Source organism: Mustela lutreola, chromosome 18 (assembly GCF_030435805.1).
Source record: "Mustela lutreola isolate mMusLut2 chromosome 18, mMusLut2.pri, whole genome shotgun sequence".
Lineage (NCBI taxonomy): Eukaryota > Metazoa > Chordata > Mammalia > Carnivora > Mustelidae > Mustela > Mustela lutreola.
Window position 1 is genome coordinate 13271858 of NC_081307.1, and position 16102 is coordinate 13287959.

The 16102-nt window shown below is 40.9% G+C and overlaps 1 long non-coding RNA gene across 1 annotated transcript; it reads left to right on the forward strand.

Moving 5' to 3' along the window:
* The first annotated feature begins 876 nt into the window (after positions 1-876).
* On the forward strand, positions 877-15737 carry LOC131820693 (uncharacterized). Its single transcript, XR_009349738.1, has 5 exons — positions 877-1043; positions 9389-9553; positions 9672-9753; positions 10312-10541; positions 15317-15737. It is a non-coding gene; the product is annotated as an uncharacterized LOC131820693 (long non-coding RNA).
* The last annotated feature ends 365 nt before the right edge of the window (positions 15738-16102 follow it).

Genomic DNA, 16102 nt, shown 5'->3' on the forward strand with positions numbered 1-16102 from the left:
TAAGGAGGCACGTGAAGGGCGCCTGGGTGACTCAGTGGGTTAAACTTCTGCCTTTGGCTCAGGTCATGATCTCAGGGTCCTGGGATCGAACCCAGGGTTGGGCTCCCTGCTCAATGGGGAGTTTGCTTCTCCCTCAGTCTCTGCCTGCCTACTTGGGATCTCTCTCTGTCAAATAAATAAATAAAATCTTGAAAAAAAATTGTTAAGGAATTTCTTTATGTGATGGATTGAGCACTGGGTGTTATATAAGACTGATGAATCACTGACCTCTACCTCTGAAACCAATGATACAGTATATGTTGACTAATTAAATTTAAAAAGAAAGGAAAACATAAAAAGAAGTTACACAGGAACTAGTCATGTGGTGAATTAAAGCCTTGACATTTTATAGCTCCTCCATTATCTATTCAATGCTGAGGGAAAGGGAGAATTACTCTGAAAAAAAAGAACAAAAGATAAAAAGATTAAAAGATAAAAAGAACCACATGGCAACCTATGAGTAGAGTTACAAGTTCAATTTTCTCTAATAACTTGTTCACGTATTCAACACTAAACTGCCAGCTTGCCGCATGCCATGCTTTGTTCTGAGGTACGGGGATACAGTGGCAACTGAAACAAAGTATTACACTCCTAAAGCTCATACTCCGGCAATAAACAACTAAACTAAATGTATAACCACAGACAACACTTCCAAGTGGTCATAGGTGAAAAATAAAACAGTGAAAGAGGATAAAGAAGAACAGAGGGTTGGCTGTTGGACAACTGCGTAGTCAAGGAAGGTTTCCTTAGATAGGGAACAGTTAAGCAGAGAATTCAATGATGTAAAGGAATGAGTCATGCTGAGATCATAAGGAAGCATCTCAAGGAGAAGGGACAGCATATATATATAAAAGTTCTGCAGCAGGAATAAGCTCAGTACAAGAGAGGAACAGCAGATGGACCAGTGAGGCTAGAGGGGTGTGAACAAAGGGATGCCAGTAGAAGATGAGGACCCCAGAGAGAGAGAAAGGCAGGGCCAGATCTCGTGGACTTTGAAGGACATGGTAAGAAGTTTTAATTGAATTCTACGTGTATGAAGTAATTGGGGAGTTTTGTGAAGGAGAGTGACATGATCTCATTTATACATATGTATTTATATTTTTATTTATTTATTTATTTGAAAGACAGAGAGAGTGAGACCATGAGCAGGGGGCTACAGAGGGGAAAAGAATCTCAGGCAGACTCCATGCTGAGCAGGGTGCCCCACGCGGGGCTCCGTCTCACCAACCCCAAATTCATGATCCTGAGATCATGACCTGAGCCAAACCCAAGAGTCAGTCAATTAGCTGACTGAGCTACCCAAGCGCCCCTGATTTCTGTTTTCTAAAGATCACTCTTTACTAATGCAGGACAGATTGTAGAGGGAAAGAGTGAAAGCAGGAAGACTAGTTCAAAGTTAATATAATTATCCACTCGAGAGACAGTGGTGACTGAGCCCGAGTGACAGCAGCCTGGGGAGAAGTGATTTCAGTCTGGCTATCCGTTGAAGGTGGAGCTGGCAGGACATGCTAAGCAAGAATTGCATGGGGTAAAGGAAAGAAGAGAAGCAATTGAAAGGCGATTAGATTTTCACCTGAGAAATTAGGTGAAGAGAGAGACATTTATTGAAATGGGAATCAATTTGGGCAGAGCAGGATTGGGGTTGGGGGAGAAGAAGAAAATCAAGAATCTGGGGTGCCTGGGTGGCTCAGTGGGTTAAAGCCTCTGCCTTTGGCTCAGGTCATGATCTCAAGGTCCTGGGATCGAGCCCCGCATCGGGCTCTCTGCTCAGCGGGGAGCCTGCTTCCCCCACCCTCTCTGTCTACTTGTGATCTCTCTGTCAAATAAATAAATAAAACCTTAAAAAAAAAAAAAAGGAAGAAAATCAAGAATCCTGCCTTAGGTGGTTACATTTGAGATGTCTATGTGCCCAAGTGCAGATACAAATTGGACACTGCCTGGAGCTCAGGAGAAAGTTTATAGCTACAGATGCAAATTAGAGAGCAATCCATATAAAGATGGAATCTACATTTATGAGACTACATTTCTTAGTTAGAGTGTGTAATTACAGAAGGGTAGAGGACTGAGAATGGAGCCCTACAACTCTCCAACACTTACAGGTCAGGAGGAAAAGAGGGAATGAGGAAAGGAGCCTGAGACTCAGAGTCAAGGGAGGGAGGGAGAGAATCAGAGAGGTGAGGTACCCCCAAATCCAAGGGAACAAAATGCTTCAAGAAAACAGTAGGTCAGTTGCTGCTGGTTATTTGCCTATGATGAGGTCTTGAGATAGTTCATGGACTTTCTGCAAGATGGAGGTCACTTTTGACCTTAAGGAGAGCAGTTTTATTGGAGTGATGGGGTATATGCTCAATGGGAAAAAGAATGGGGTTAGACAAAGAGATTTGAACACATGTGTTTATCACCTGTGCAGTCTACCTTAGGTCGACTCTGAAATAGTCCCCAAGATACCTTCTAGTATTTACATCCTTGTGTAATATCCTCACTTTGAGTGTATGCTTTTAACCAATAGAATGTAGCAAAAGTGATAAGATGTCACTTCTGTGATTAAGTTCCATAAAATAGTGACTTCCATTTTGCTAGCTAACTCTCCATTGCTGACTTTGATGAAACGCGCTGACACATGGAGCAAGCCATGGGACAAGGGACCAAGGGTGATCTCTGGCAAACAGTCACTAAGGAAATGAGACTCAGTCCAACAGCTCAGAAGGAACTGAAACTTCCAATAATGACAGGAGCATGGAATCGGATACTTCTTTTGAGGCTTCACATAAAGAGGCCTTGGCAGGCACCTGGGCTGCAGTTTCACAGGACACCATGATGAGAGGGCGCAGCTAAGCCACATGCAGACTCCAGACCCACAGCGATTCTGAGATAATTTATGCGTGTCCCTTTAATCTGCCAAATTCATAGTAATTTGTTACAAAGCAAGAGATAAATCATATAACTCTTGAGATGCCACTAAAATGAAGATGAAGAAAGAAATGATGGATATTAACCCCCGGGAAAAAGAAAGAAAAGCTAGAAGAGATAAAAAATAGTAAGTACTACTGGGGCCCCTGAATGGCTCAGTCAGTTGGGCAACTGTTGATTTCGGCTCAGGTCATGATTTCAGGGTCATGAGATTGACCCATGATTTGACCCATGATTTTATGACCCATGATTTCAGGGTCATCAAGATCCCCGCAATCTTAGTGGGGAGCCTACCTGAGATTCTCTCCCTCCAACATTCCTCCTGCTCATGCTCTCTCTCTCCAATAAATAATCTTTTTTTTTTAAGTAGATATCTTGATATATTAAAATTTTATGAGATAGAAAGCTCAGATTTGTAATAAATAACTCAATAAAGCCATAAAAGCTGAAACCTATATCCTTATCAAAGAGGAAACCAATAAGAAGAAAGTCTATTCCTGCTGAAGAACCATGCAGAGACTTAAGAATCAGAAGCACCAGGTGGCGCCTGGCTGGCTCAGTCAGTAGAGCCTGCAACTCTTGATCTCAGGGTTCTGAGTTCGAGTCTCAAGTTGGGAGTAGAGTCTACTTAAAATAAATAATAATAATAAAATTTGGAAGCAACAGGTATATGGAAAGCTAGGGGGACAGATTGAATGGATGAAAGTATGAGTAAGAAGAACTTGGGTACACAGATCTACTCTAGGGCCTTGGAAAGCAGATCATGGAGCCTTCTCTTTCAAGCTGGGGGACAGGAATTTTATTCTCTAAAAATTAAAGCAGAGAGATTTTGAGTTTGGGGGCACAAGGCAAGAGGAGTGCAAATGTGAGGTCTCGGACTGAAAATAAGGAAATTAAGAAAGTTGTCAGAGGGGCGCCTGGGTGGCTCAGCGGGTTGAGCTTCTGCCTTCAGCTCAGGTCATGATCCCAGGGTCCTGGGATCGAGCCCTGCATCGGGCTCTCTGCTCAGCGGGGAGCCTGCTTCTTCCTCTGTCTCTGCCTGCCTCTCTGCCTACTTGTGATCTCTCTCTGTCAGATAAATAAATAAAATCTTAAAAAAAAAAAAAAAAAGAAAGTTGTCAGAAAGCTGGCAATCTAGCTCACACACACACACACACACACACACACAACACCCAGGCTTAAGATGAGAATAGTGTTGTCTGGAGAAATTGGTCAGCTTGTGACAAAAGACTTGCAGCAGCTCCACAGAGGCAGCCTTGGGGCAAGACTGAGCAACTATGGCTCTGGACTCTTCACTCTACCTCAAGGTAGAGTCTTTCTTTCCTGGGCTCTGGACTCATTAGCTGTTCCTCTAAGGGCTTGGATCTCTACTGGGGGAAGCTAGGGCCACCAGGAAAACAGTCTCTCTGGTGCCATCTCAGGGATTCCCTTCCTCTGTTTGGAAACATACATGGTATAGAAGAAGGATCAAACAATTCTTTTCTAAACATCAAGCCATTAGTGGTAAATCCACCTGTACAGCCCTGCTAGGTAACTATGAGGAGTGTTTTGTTTGTTTGTTTGGTTGGTTGGTTGGTTGGTTCTTTTTGTGGAAAGCATTTTTTCTGGTTGAAATGGAAGTTGAAAACCCGTGATTTCCTTTAAAAAAGGTGCGGGGGGGAGCCTGGGTGCCTCAGTCAGTTAAGCAACTGCCTTTGGCTCAGGTCATGATCCCAGTATCCTGGGATCGAGGTCCAGTATCAGGCTTCCTGCTCAGTGGAAAGCCTACTTCTCCCTCTCCCTCTGCCTGCTGCTCTATTTGTCTCTTTCTAGCTCTCTGTCAAATAAACAAAATCTTCAAAAAAAAAGAAAAAGAAAAAGAAAACCAGTGATTTCGATGGTAAATCAGATGAAATGTGTAGGGAATCTAGGAATTCATTTCAAAATAATACCAAGTCCATTAGAAGTTAAAATAAATAACATAGGTTTTTTTTTTTTAAATGAAAAAATGATTCTGTTTTACCAAAGGAACATCATTTTAGTGAGAAGAAAGCATTGGTTTACATTTTTGTCAATCTCCGTCAAATGTCTGGCTTAATAGAAGACAGCTGGGTCCTCATATCTGCCTCTGTATTCAATCTGTTGCAATATGTTGTTTTGGTTGAAGTAGATGTAGCAAATCTGGCATCAAGCAGATGGGTAGTTGCAAAGGGGACTTCCTGAACACTCTCAGGACCCCTAGAGGTCCTCAAAGCATGTTCTGAGAATTCTGAGGTAGGGTACTCCTTTGAGAAATTTACAATGAAAACTGACAAACTGAGTGGCAACTCAAGGAAGAATAAGGTTTGAGGGAAAGATTCGAGTCTCTTTGTTTTAAAGAATAAAGGAGAAACTGAGGCACCTGGGTGGCTCAGTGGGTTAAGCATCTGCCTTTGGCTCAGGTCATGATCCCACCATCCCAGGATGGAGCTCCACATCAGGCTTCCTGCTCAAGGTCCCCCCATGGAGGGCTGGAGTGAGGGGATGGAGAAAACGTGAAGGTTAGCCTTTAAAGAGGGAGTGCTAACTTTTCTTCTTGACACAAAAGCATACGGAGGATAAATGGTCTTACAGAAAAAATCCAAGGTGGCAAGAAATGGCAATTGCTTAAGATGGGGAAATGTAAGGAGCTTTCAGTCTTCTCAGTCAAGAATGGATGGGGGAAAAGTGTGGCAAGTGAGCAATGTAGGAGCAAAGTTGAACACTTGAGAAGACATGACTGGGGGGGAACGAAAAAGAGAAAAATCACAATGACGATTAAATGAGCAGCGTTTGTAGAGCTACAGAGCAAAGTGCTTGGCCCATGCTGGGTGCCCACGAAATGTTCCTTTTAAGTAAATGAAAGGGCATCCAAGAAGGGTTCTTGGTGGAGGACACCAAGCAAGATAGCATGGCTCTCTAGTACACTCTGTTAGTGCTGAGGAAGAGGGGAACTTGGAGTCCAAGATCTGGGTCAAGGCTTGACGCACTTCTGCTTCCTTGGGTGATTTCACGGACTCCGAAGGGACTGATTCTCTCTGAAATGGAGTAAACCCAAGTCACATGGGAAATATTCATAATGGAGATGGACTTTTAGACTTGGTCACCATAAAGTGAACCTTGTAGAGTATCAACACCGTCTTCTGAACATACTCAAACAAGCACCGTACTTATTTATACTTAGCATTTGGTCCTTATTTCAGGAAATCTCTTTCCAGCTGTCTGCCATGTATTTACTAGCAGCTCTCACAGTCACATCAAAAATGAACTAAAAGAAGGAGAAAGAGGTGAACTGAAGAAGATTTTAGTTAGGCACACCCAGAACCACTTTTAATGGAGGAGGTTAAAAGACCTGTTTTTACTCCATAACTTCTTTAGAAAGCTATGCTTGAATCCACTTATTTTCCTTTTTTTTTTTTTTAAGAGTAGCCTAGACTGGAGATACCTTGGTGGGTCAGTCAGTTAAGCATCTGCCTTTGGCTCAGGTCATGGTCCCAGGGTCCTGGGATGGAACCCCATGTCTCCCTGCTCAGTGGGGAGTCTGCTTCTCCCTCTCCCTCTAACCCTCCCCATACTTGTGCTCTCTCTCACTCTCTCTCCAAATTAATAAAATCTTAATAAAATTAAAAAAAATTTTAAAGACTAGCCTAAACTGTTTCTCCTGAAATATTTTTACTCAATTTAAATCTCTGAAGTTATCAACTTTTTCTTCAATACCTGACATAAGTTGAGGTTATTAATTCATAATATTAAGAATAATTTTTTTAGACTTAATCTTTCATTATTTCTCTCATGGAAATAAATATTAGTGCATCTATTTTGTCTTTCATTTTTATTTTCCCAACTTATTTTCTTATGTAAACACTTTAAAGTGCCTTCTTTATTAATTACTTCCATAAGGAATATTGGGCTTGGTTTGATTGGCACATTGTTATTATCTCACCCTGGACTTGTTCCATGACCAGGAATAATTCCAATCTCCATGCCTTAACTTCTGAATTTACAGAATTAAATATTGGGAAACTATGCACTAAAAAAGCAGATTACAATAGGTCTATCTGATTCCCAAATTGACCAATCACTTAGATTTTCCTTATTTATTTATTTGAGAGAGAGCGCATGCATACAGGCGAGGGTATGAAGGGCAGAGAGAGAAGGAGAAAAAGAATCTTGATCAGGCTTCGCACCCATTGTGGAGCCTGATGTGGGGCTCGATCTTAGGACCCTGAGATCATGGCTGAACAGAAATCAAGTTGACTGAGCCCCCCAGGCGTCCCTTGATTTTCCTCGTCTTTTAAAATTTTAGGATTATATAGCCTAAACTAATAAAGCCAAAAGAATTATATAGCCCTTTGTTTTTACTGTCATATAGATGCAGCCTATAATAACATTTTCACTCTATCTCCATATGACATAATATTATATAAAAAGAGTAGTGAGAATAAATATTATTTATGCCTCCTTACTAGATTTCTGGCACTGCGGTGAGAGCTTTACATATATCATTCTATTTTAATTTCACAACAGCCCTATGACATTAGCACTCTCATTTCCATTTTGCAAGTGAAGTAATTGATCCAAGTTCACACCACCACTGAGTGGCAAGGCAGGGCTCGAGCCCCCTCTATTACACACTCTATCACATTGGTTCCACTTTTACTCTTTAGACTACGAGTGCTGAAGACTGAAAAGTCATGTGCGCACGTGTATGTGTGTGTGTGTGTGTGTGTGTGTGTATGTGTGTAGTTATATGTGTGACTGCAAACACTGCAGAAGAGGAACAGAACAATTAGGAAAATGTGAGAAATAGAAGTAAAAATCTACCCCTTTCATATTTTGCTTTTGTGTCTCCAACGCACAAGAAATCCTGGTGGCACAAAGAAGGAAATAAAGATTTGGGGGAACTTCTGACAAAGTTCCTTCGACCAAATAAGGGGACTGAAAAAAATCTCTTCACTCAAATCTCTTTGAGTGAAGCTATGGTTTTGATTGGATCCTGTAGGTCTCTTGTGTTATTGGAAAGAGAGCTCTAAGTGTCCTTTCTATCACCAGATCAGATATTTAAATTTAAAATTCAGTAAATAAAATAACACACATGTGTGCCACATTACCGTTAGTTTATTTTAGGATCCCCCAGCGGAAATGTGGTTTGTGTAAATCTGTTTGTTTGTTTCAAATCACACATGAAATCTCATTATTATGATTGTTTTCATAGATATTCTTATGTGAAGCCACTTGCTTCTACAAGGTAATGCCTATCTCCTCAAAACAAATCCTTTATAAATGATACATCTAGCTTAATAAAATGCCAGCTTCTAATTTGTAGCAAGAGACATCCATCAAATAAATACATTTTAAAAGTTTGTAATGTTTAAAGTGAAAGTATCATTGAGCAAACTAGTCCTAACTACAAAGCTACACCAGTCTTTTTTTTTTTCAAACAGTTCCTGCTTTCCTTTACAAGATTTCTATCTGCTTCTGTTACCTCCAGGAGCTCAGTAATTTTTAAAACTAATTTAACTTTAATTCAGTCTAAAATAATAGCCACATTATATGGTAACATTCAAGGGTCTTTAGGCGTGGGTCTATTTCAGATCTGGAAAATAATTTCAAAACCTAAAAACTCTCAAGAGAAAAAAAATATTACAATGCTATTATAGTAAGTTACATTTATGGCACCACTCATTATTTAAAATGCCACAGTATTAAAAAGGCTGATATGAGAAACTTATTTATGATTTACTTAATAGCGTACCTATCCTCAGTAGTCTACTAGTTCGTACATTGAACAAACTCTCCATGAAGTCAACCAGATTTTTCACTATGAACACAATTACGAAGATCACCGAATCTTAGTCGTATCTTTAAAGTCGACTCTTCTGTTTGTCTGGTTTTGCTCCCCCCCATTTCCTTCTCCTGCCATTACACCAAATAGGATGCTATTCTTTTAACAAATAGAGGCAGTTCCCCCACCCCCCTCCAGCTTCCAATAAAACCTTCTGCCTGTGAATTATCTCCTCTGCATCTTTATGGAAACAGCCCCTGGAAAGCACAGTCCTCAGTGGAGTCCCATAGTCCCCAAATGCTCTGGTCCTTGACAGCCTGGGGCATCTCCAGTCCCATCCCTCACAGCTTCCTACGCTCTTGCTCTTTGTGCAACTTACATTTTGGTGGTAGTTAAACAGCGGGAATGGGAACTCCGTGTCTCACTCCCATCCTTACTCCAAATTTGCCACAGGTCAGTTTGTCACCCCCACCACTGTGATTTCGATGTTGCAAGGACTTAGGTGATTTTTTTAAATAGATTTCAGAATAGAAATCTCCCCTGTCTCTGATGCGGGCACTGGACTTTCTCAGAGGTATGCCGCTTTGGGCCTCGGGGACCCTGGGAAGCCGCCTTGGCAGGTTCTGGCGATGGAAGTAACAAGCATCCTCACGACAGGTGACAATGCGGTCGTTTCACTCTGCCTTGAGATGCTCTTTGAACAGTGAGCCCAATAAGGATCAAAGGAATGAGCCTGGAAAGGATATGAAGAACGAATCCTCAGAAGAAAACCTGAAAATCTGTCACCAGCACTGGCCCAGGACAGAATTGTGAAATTTGAAAGTAAGTATTTATATCTGGTGCTGGCAGTCTCCTTTCCCTTTATCATCTTCTCCTTGTATCTTGACACCCAGGTTTTTTATACCGCACAGTGTTTCCCTGTCCTGAGTCTCATTTCCAGATAGCCCCTGTGCTCCTTCTCTATGCTCTGTCCTGGATTGGACCTTTGCTACAGACCATTTAGACGAGTTTGTGTTTATAGGGTAAGATGTTCACATATTTCTGCTGTATCTATTTTATGGGCAATTCAGGAATGACCATGTATTAAGCCAAGTGAATATGGCGGGAAATCTTATCTTAGCTCTCCAGTGACCCCATCCAGGCCAGCCCTCTGTCATATGATCTAGCTCCTCACTATGTTCTTCTAGACAGAAGGTGATCTATGGTTCCAGATAGAACATCTCTAGATAACCTCTAGTTATCTCCTGAAATAAATCTCAAGCTTTATGAAGGCCTGCCCTTAACCTTGTAAATGTCACAGAGCTAGACATGTTAACATACACACACCAGGAACAGGACACTGGTTAACACAGTTTTCATCTCCCCCCAATAAAGAAATAAAATAAAGGCCTTTGAGAAACACACATTAACACATTATTTATTTATTATTATTTTTTTGATGAAGCTTCTGACTCTTAGTCCCATTCCTGCCAAGCGTGGTATCTCATGCAAAGTTTCCCTCTTCTAGCTTGGCTCATGTCCAACTTGGAGGTTCTGTCCTTGGAAGTGTCTAACGGGAGAAATAAACTTCTTTATTACAGAGGAAGAGGTTTACAAGGAAGGGAATTTCAATGGAGACCTAAAGATAAGTAGGATCTCACGAAGAGTATGGGGAAAAGGACTCCAGACTGAGAAAACTGCGAGAGGCTTGGGGCATTCAAGGACAGGACAAGAGGCAACACGGCTGGGGAACAGCAAGCTCACTTCAGACTCCCGCCATATTGCTGTGTGGGGTAACCGCACAGGCAGCCTGTGCCTGTAGCTCAAACAGGTGAGAGTAGGTGGATGGAGGGAGCATGACAGGTTTAGACCAAATTGCGTGATTGTATTCTGACTCCAAACTACCCACTTTTACTTATAGAATTACTCAAATACACCCCTATTGCCCCAGACCGTCAATACAGTCTTCTTCTCGGAAGGCTCTCCAATCCTCTGGAGAATACGTTGCCCGTCGTGGGGGGTATAGTAGTCACTTTTCAAACAAAACCGTGAGTTTCTATTCTTGATAAATTCTCTATTCACAACTAATGTAAATTGACAACTCTCCCTTATAGAACAATAAAACAAAATCTGAGCAACCCAAACTACAGTTTTATTTGAAGCAAGGGGTTTATTAGTCACTTATACATTCAAAACAAAGTTTCCAGTATATCCCTTTTTTTTTTTTAAAGATTTTATTTATTTACTTGACAGAGATCACAAGTAGGCAGAGACACAGGCAGAGAGCAGGGTAAGGGGGAAGCAGGCTCCCCCCTGAGTAGAGAACCTGATACTGGATTTGATCCCAGAACCCCAGGACCATGACCTGAGCCCAAGGCAGAGGCTTTAACCCACTGAGCCACCCAGGTGCCCCCAGTATATCCCAATTTTTAAGCTTTATCAAATCTTTCCTAGCAATCCACTTGACCAAAATACCTTTTTTCCTACATACTGGCACAAGCCACCATCCACTAAATGAATTTTGGCATTAAAAAGAAAAACACCCAGATGTATTTGGTAGTGTTCAGAAATCCTGTTCATGTGGCAATAAAATCAACAAGGGCTTACTTTGCCAAATATGCATAACCTATAGTTTGGGATATAATAAAATTTTCCATACCACAATAATCAAAACATTAGTTGTATGATGCATGCACCACATAAATTGAAGCCTCAAATGTTTTTGAACATGAAGTACATTAAAAACATTGAGTCTCAGAAAAGATCAAATGATACTCCCATATGCAAGTGCTTTGAAAATGGTAAAGCACTATAAAATATATCAAGTTAGGTATGAAAGTAATATATACACACATAGCAGAAGCCAAATGTAACCGCACGCAGCAAATGATGTAATGATCCTTATTTGTCTAATTTGCATTTTCAGAAAAGACCATTCATATGTTACAACAGCAGCTAAGTTTACAACAATTTTGCTTTGTTCTTGGCACACAAAAAAAGGTTAAGAATTTGCAGACAAGTCTTGGCAAAGAGATATTCTGAGGCAGCCTTGCCAGTCCCTGAGAGCTGCAGTATACAGCTGGAAAACGTTTGGAGGTTATGGACGTGTTAGAAAAACCTTCAGTTAGTTCTGCTCATCAGTAAAGCAACATCTTCGGGTCATAATTGGGCCTTGAGGGGTATTAAAATAGTTCTAGAGCATTTTACACACTGGTTGGGTATTCTAAGTCCCATTCAGATGGTCTCATTTCTATGTGGAAATATTATTTGAGTTGCAGTAGTAAAATAGTATAACTATTTCCCTCGTCCATCTAAATATGTAATTTGGGGCTGCTGAGTGGCTCAGTCAGTTAAGCATCTGCTTTTGGCTCACGTCATGATCCCAGGGTCCTGGGATCGCGTCCCGCATCAGGCTCCCTGCTCAGCGAGGAGCTTGCTTCTCCCTCTCTCTCTCTCTCTAGTTCCCCCTGCTTGTGCATGTGCTCACTCTCCCTCTCTCTGTCAAATAAATAAATGAGTTAAATATTTTAATAAAATATAATAAATTTGTAATTTGGCTTGGAGTACCACATCTTGTTCCATTAGAGATCAACTGGACTATTTCCCCATCACCAAACTTAGTTTTCTCACCCAGAGTTTTACTGATAGACATGGAAAAAAAAAAAAAAAAAAGCTTTTTATTCTATCCTCCAAGAAGAGACCAACTTTTTTTGTATCCAGTGATACTTCTGGCTGGACACGTGTATCCGCAGCCCAGGAGGGGCGCTTCAGAGGAAGGCGGAACTGGAAGCGAGTTTTTAGATCATGCAGTGGATTCCACTGACCCATTACCCTGTTTGACAGATATGCTTGAGCCCCAGGGGAGGCATTTCTAGTCTCCGGGTGTTTCTAGGCCTTTTATTTGGAGTGACAAATCAACTGCTGTTAGAGAAATGATGGCCACATTTTCTGTTTCTCTAAAGAGCTACAAGTTGCAAGAATTTTTACTCTCCGTTCCCTTTTTCTTGCTTGTTGAGACAGGATGCATTTCCTCTTTGTCAGCCTGTCTCAGGCCCCACATTCTTTTGCCCCTTATATGGGAAGATGCCACTTGCTTAAACATGTTGAGAAGCACAAATAAAAAGGAGCCATTAAAAAGATTTACATATATATCATATGCATAAATACCTACACAAAGTTCAGTACGTCCAGGAACACAAAGAATTACCTAAAATAAACTATTTTATAAAACAGTTGCCCATGACTTGACTTTAGCCTAGTGTCATTGAAATGGCCTTATTTAGGTATCTCTCTGTCTTTATAAAAGGTCACAATATTATTGTCCCAAGTTTTCCCATGAATCTGTCTTCATGTGGAGCATTTTTAAATTAAATAAAAAGAAAAAAAAGAGACCAAAATAGACATTCCGGCACTATTTTTAAAACGATGTGTTTCTTCTATATCTTTTGGTTGGTTTCGAGTTACAAAGTAAAAGCACACTTATTGTAAATAAATTTGAATAACACAGGACTATAAAAAGGGAAAAAATGGATAGTCTTCCCTCTAACCCGTTCAGTTCATCCTCCAGAAGCATCCATTGTATAAAAGAGGTAATGTGGTTTTGTGTTTAAGATCGTAAATCCTGAAACCAAATTGTCTGGCTTTAAATCTTGGCCTGCTACTTCCTAGCTGTGTGGCCTCGAACAAGTTAACTAGCTTTTCTGTGCTTCAGTCACCTTCTCAACAAAAGGCACTAACAAAAAGCACTTATCACCTAAGGCTATGGCACGGGATAAATGAAATAAAGGTACCTAGAAGAATGTCGGATGTAAAATAAATGCTCAGTGTTTATTGTTATTATCAAGTCCTTTTGAAATGCAAAGAAAAGTATAAGCTATTATAAATTACATACCTACAGGAATAAACTACATATTTCAATAAAACTGGGGGGAAAAAACCTACCACCAGCACCGCCACCACCACCAATAAAAAACTGTAAAAAAATAACAACTTTGAAAGAAATTCTTGGGGCCCCCCGGGTGGCTCAGTTAAGCCTCTGCCTTCAGCACAGGTCTTGATCCCAGGGTCCTGGGATGGATCCCTGCATCAGGCTCTCTGCTCAGCAGGGAGCCTGCTTCCTCCTCTCTCCCTCTGCCTGCTTCTCTGCCTACTTGTAATCTCTTGTCTGTCAAATAAAAATAAATAAATAAAATTTTTTAAAAAAATTCTGGGATCATGAAGCTATGATATAAGTTTATATTGCATTATTCTGTTACTTCAATGTCAAATTTACTTCAACAGATTATTAGTAGTACTGCTAACTGCCTAAATTATAAGGTCTACCTAAAAACCTTTTGAAAAACAGACTTGATTTCTGAAATAATCTGAATAAATTTTATTTGAAAAGTAATTCAAAGTAATAAAAAATATCTTGACTAAATACCTATGTTCACATGAGTATGGAGCAGAAATACCTTAATAGCTAAATTCCAATTCCTCTAGAAGTTTCTCCACTCTCCATATTCCCCCATAATGCAGTGCCCTTTCTCCCACTTCTTTCTCCCTCTTCCCGAGTTATAAGGAAGGCCAGCTCGGGAGCTGGGAACCTGTGGCACAGAACAACCTGTCCGTGATCACGTTGCAGCCGCCCACTCGGCATGTACTTGGCATTGAGGAAACCAAAACAATGGCAACAGGACTGGAGCTCCTACGCCAGTCCCAGCCTTCTGGTCCGGGTTCTGTCCATTAATTCTGGCTCCTTAACAGCCATAACATCACAGCAACCTCACACTGCACTTTGCATTCTGGGTCACAGCGGTGCACTCCAAACTCCACGGCTAGCCATCACGACATCATCTGCTCTCAAACCTCTGAAGCACACTTTTGACTTTACATACATAGTGTATTTAAGGTTCCTACAGTCTTGCCTCATTGGAGAGCTCCCGGGTTTTGATCAGTGACTATGTCCGACTGACTCAAACACAAGCCATGAAAGCCAACTGACAAATCATAATTCGGATCCGATTTGCCAAAGTTCCCCAACCCCCCCCCCCCCCAAATGAAAGAGACTTAAAAACCATCTAACTACTGCTGCTCCTTTCAGTTTCAGTATGAAACACATGTGTATCATCATGAAAGTGTGTGTGATGACTGGAGATATAATGAGAACAAGTGTATATTTTTATAATATTAAAGAAGAGGTTTTCTACAGAACCTTGGGGCTATATGCAGCTCTTACTCGTAATACATATGTTTCTAAGGAGAATCTGTATCCCACAGAATTACGTGCACATGTATGCGTGGAGTATACGTATTGATGAGAACCAAGAATGGGGAGGCAAGGTCATAAGTTTGCTCACCGATGCGTCTGTTGATAAAAATCTGTTATGTGTTTGCCATAATTGTTTGAACATGTACGTCTGGTTGCTCTGCGATTTGGAACAGTTTCCATCTTCTCTGGTCTAGCTGGTCAAAAATCTCTGTACATAATTTAAATACTTCAAAAATATACCATCATTTTCTCAAAATTGATTTCAAATCCTTCATCTTGGGGATTGGTGAGAAAATTAACATCGGTCAGTCTTTTTAGGATCCTTTTCCCAGCGATTTTTTTTTTTTCTTTTCCAGGGTACTGAGCGGACAGACAGCAGGAGAACGGAGGGAACCCTTGGGTCCTGAAATATGCATCCTCTCTGACTGCTGAGGAGAGGCTAGGTCTCAGTGTGCATGGTGTGCTGTGGTGTGGTGTGGTGACCCCTGATGGTTTGGGGCAACAATGTGAGCCTTTTGGGTGGCTATGAGTGGAGCCAGCAGTGTCAGCATACACAGTCATTTCCTGTCAGGGGTCATTCTCCTGTTCTCATCGGTCCCTCCATCCCCCTCTCGCCCGCCACCCTTCCTGTTAACGAGGTGAACCTATTCATTACGGTCCTACCACCCTATTCTTGAGGGCCCGACGGTCTTGGCCGGGTATCTTACTGTCTCCTTCGAGCCTGACCCAAGAATGGAGTGCGAGTCTTTTTCTTTGCTCTCCCCACAAACCTGTAAACACTCCTCTCCTTTCCAATTGATTAGAATCTAAAAAAAAAAATTAGAATCTAAAAAAAAATCATTTTTTTGGAATCTAAAAAAAATTAGAATCTAAAAAAATTAGAATCTAAAAAATTTTAGATAAAAAAATTTTAGAATAAAAAATTTTTTTTTTAGAATCTAAAAAAAATTAGAATCTAAAAAAAAAATTAGAATCTAAAAAAAAAAAAATTATCCAGGATAGCCATGTTATTTCACTTTTCCTACAGTTAGGAATCGTCTCTCTCTTCTGGGGCTAAGCTGGAGGAGGGAAATAAGCCAAAAAACCAGAACCTTACAGGCCATGACACATTCCCTCCCTCCAAGCAGTAATTTCAGGGTCTG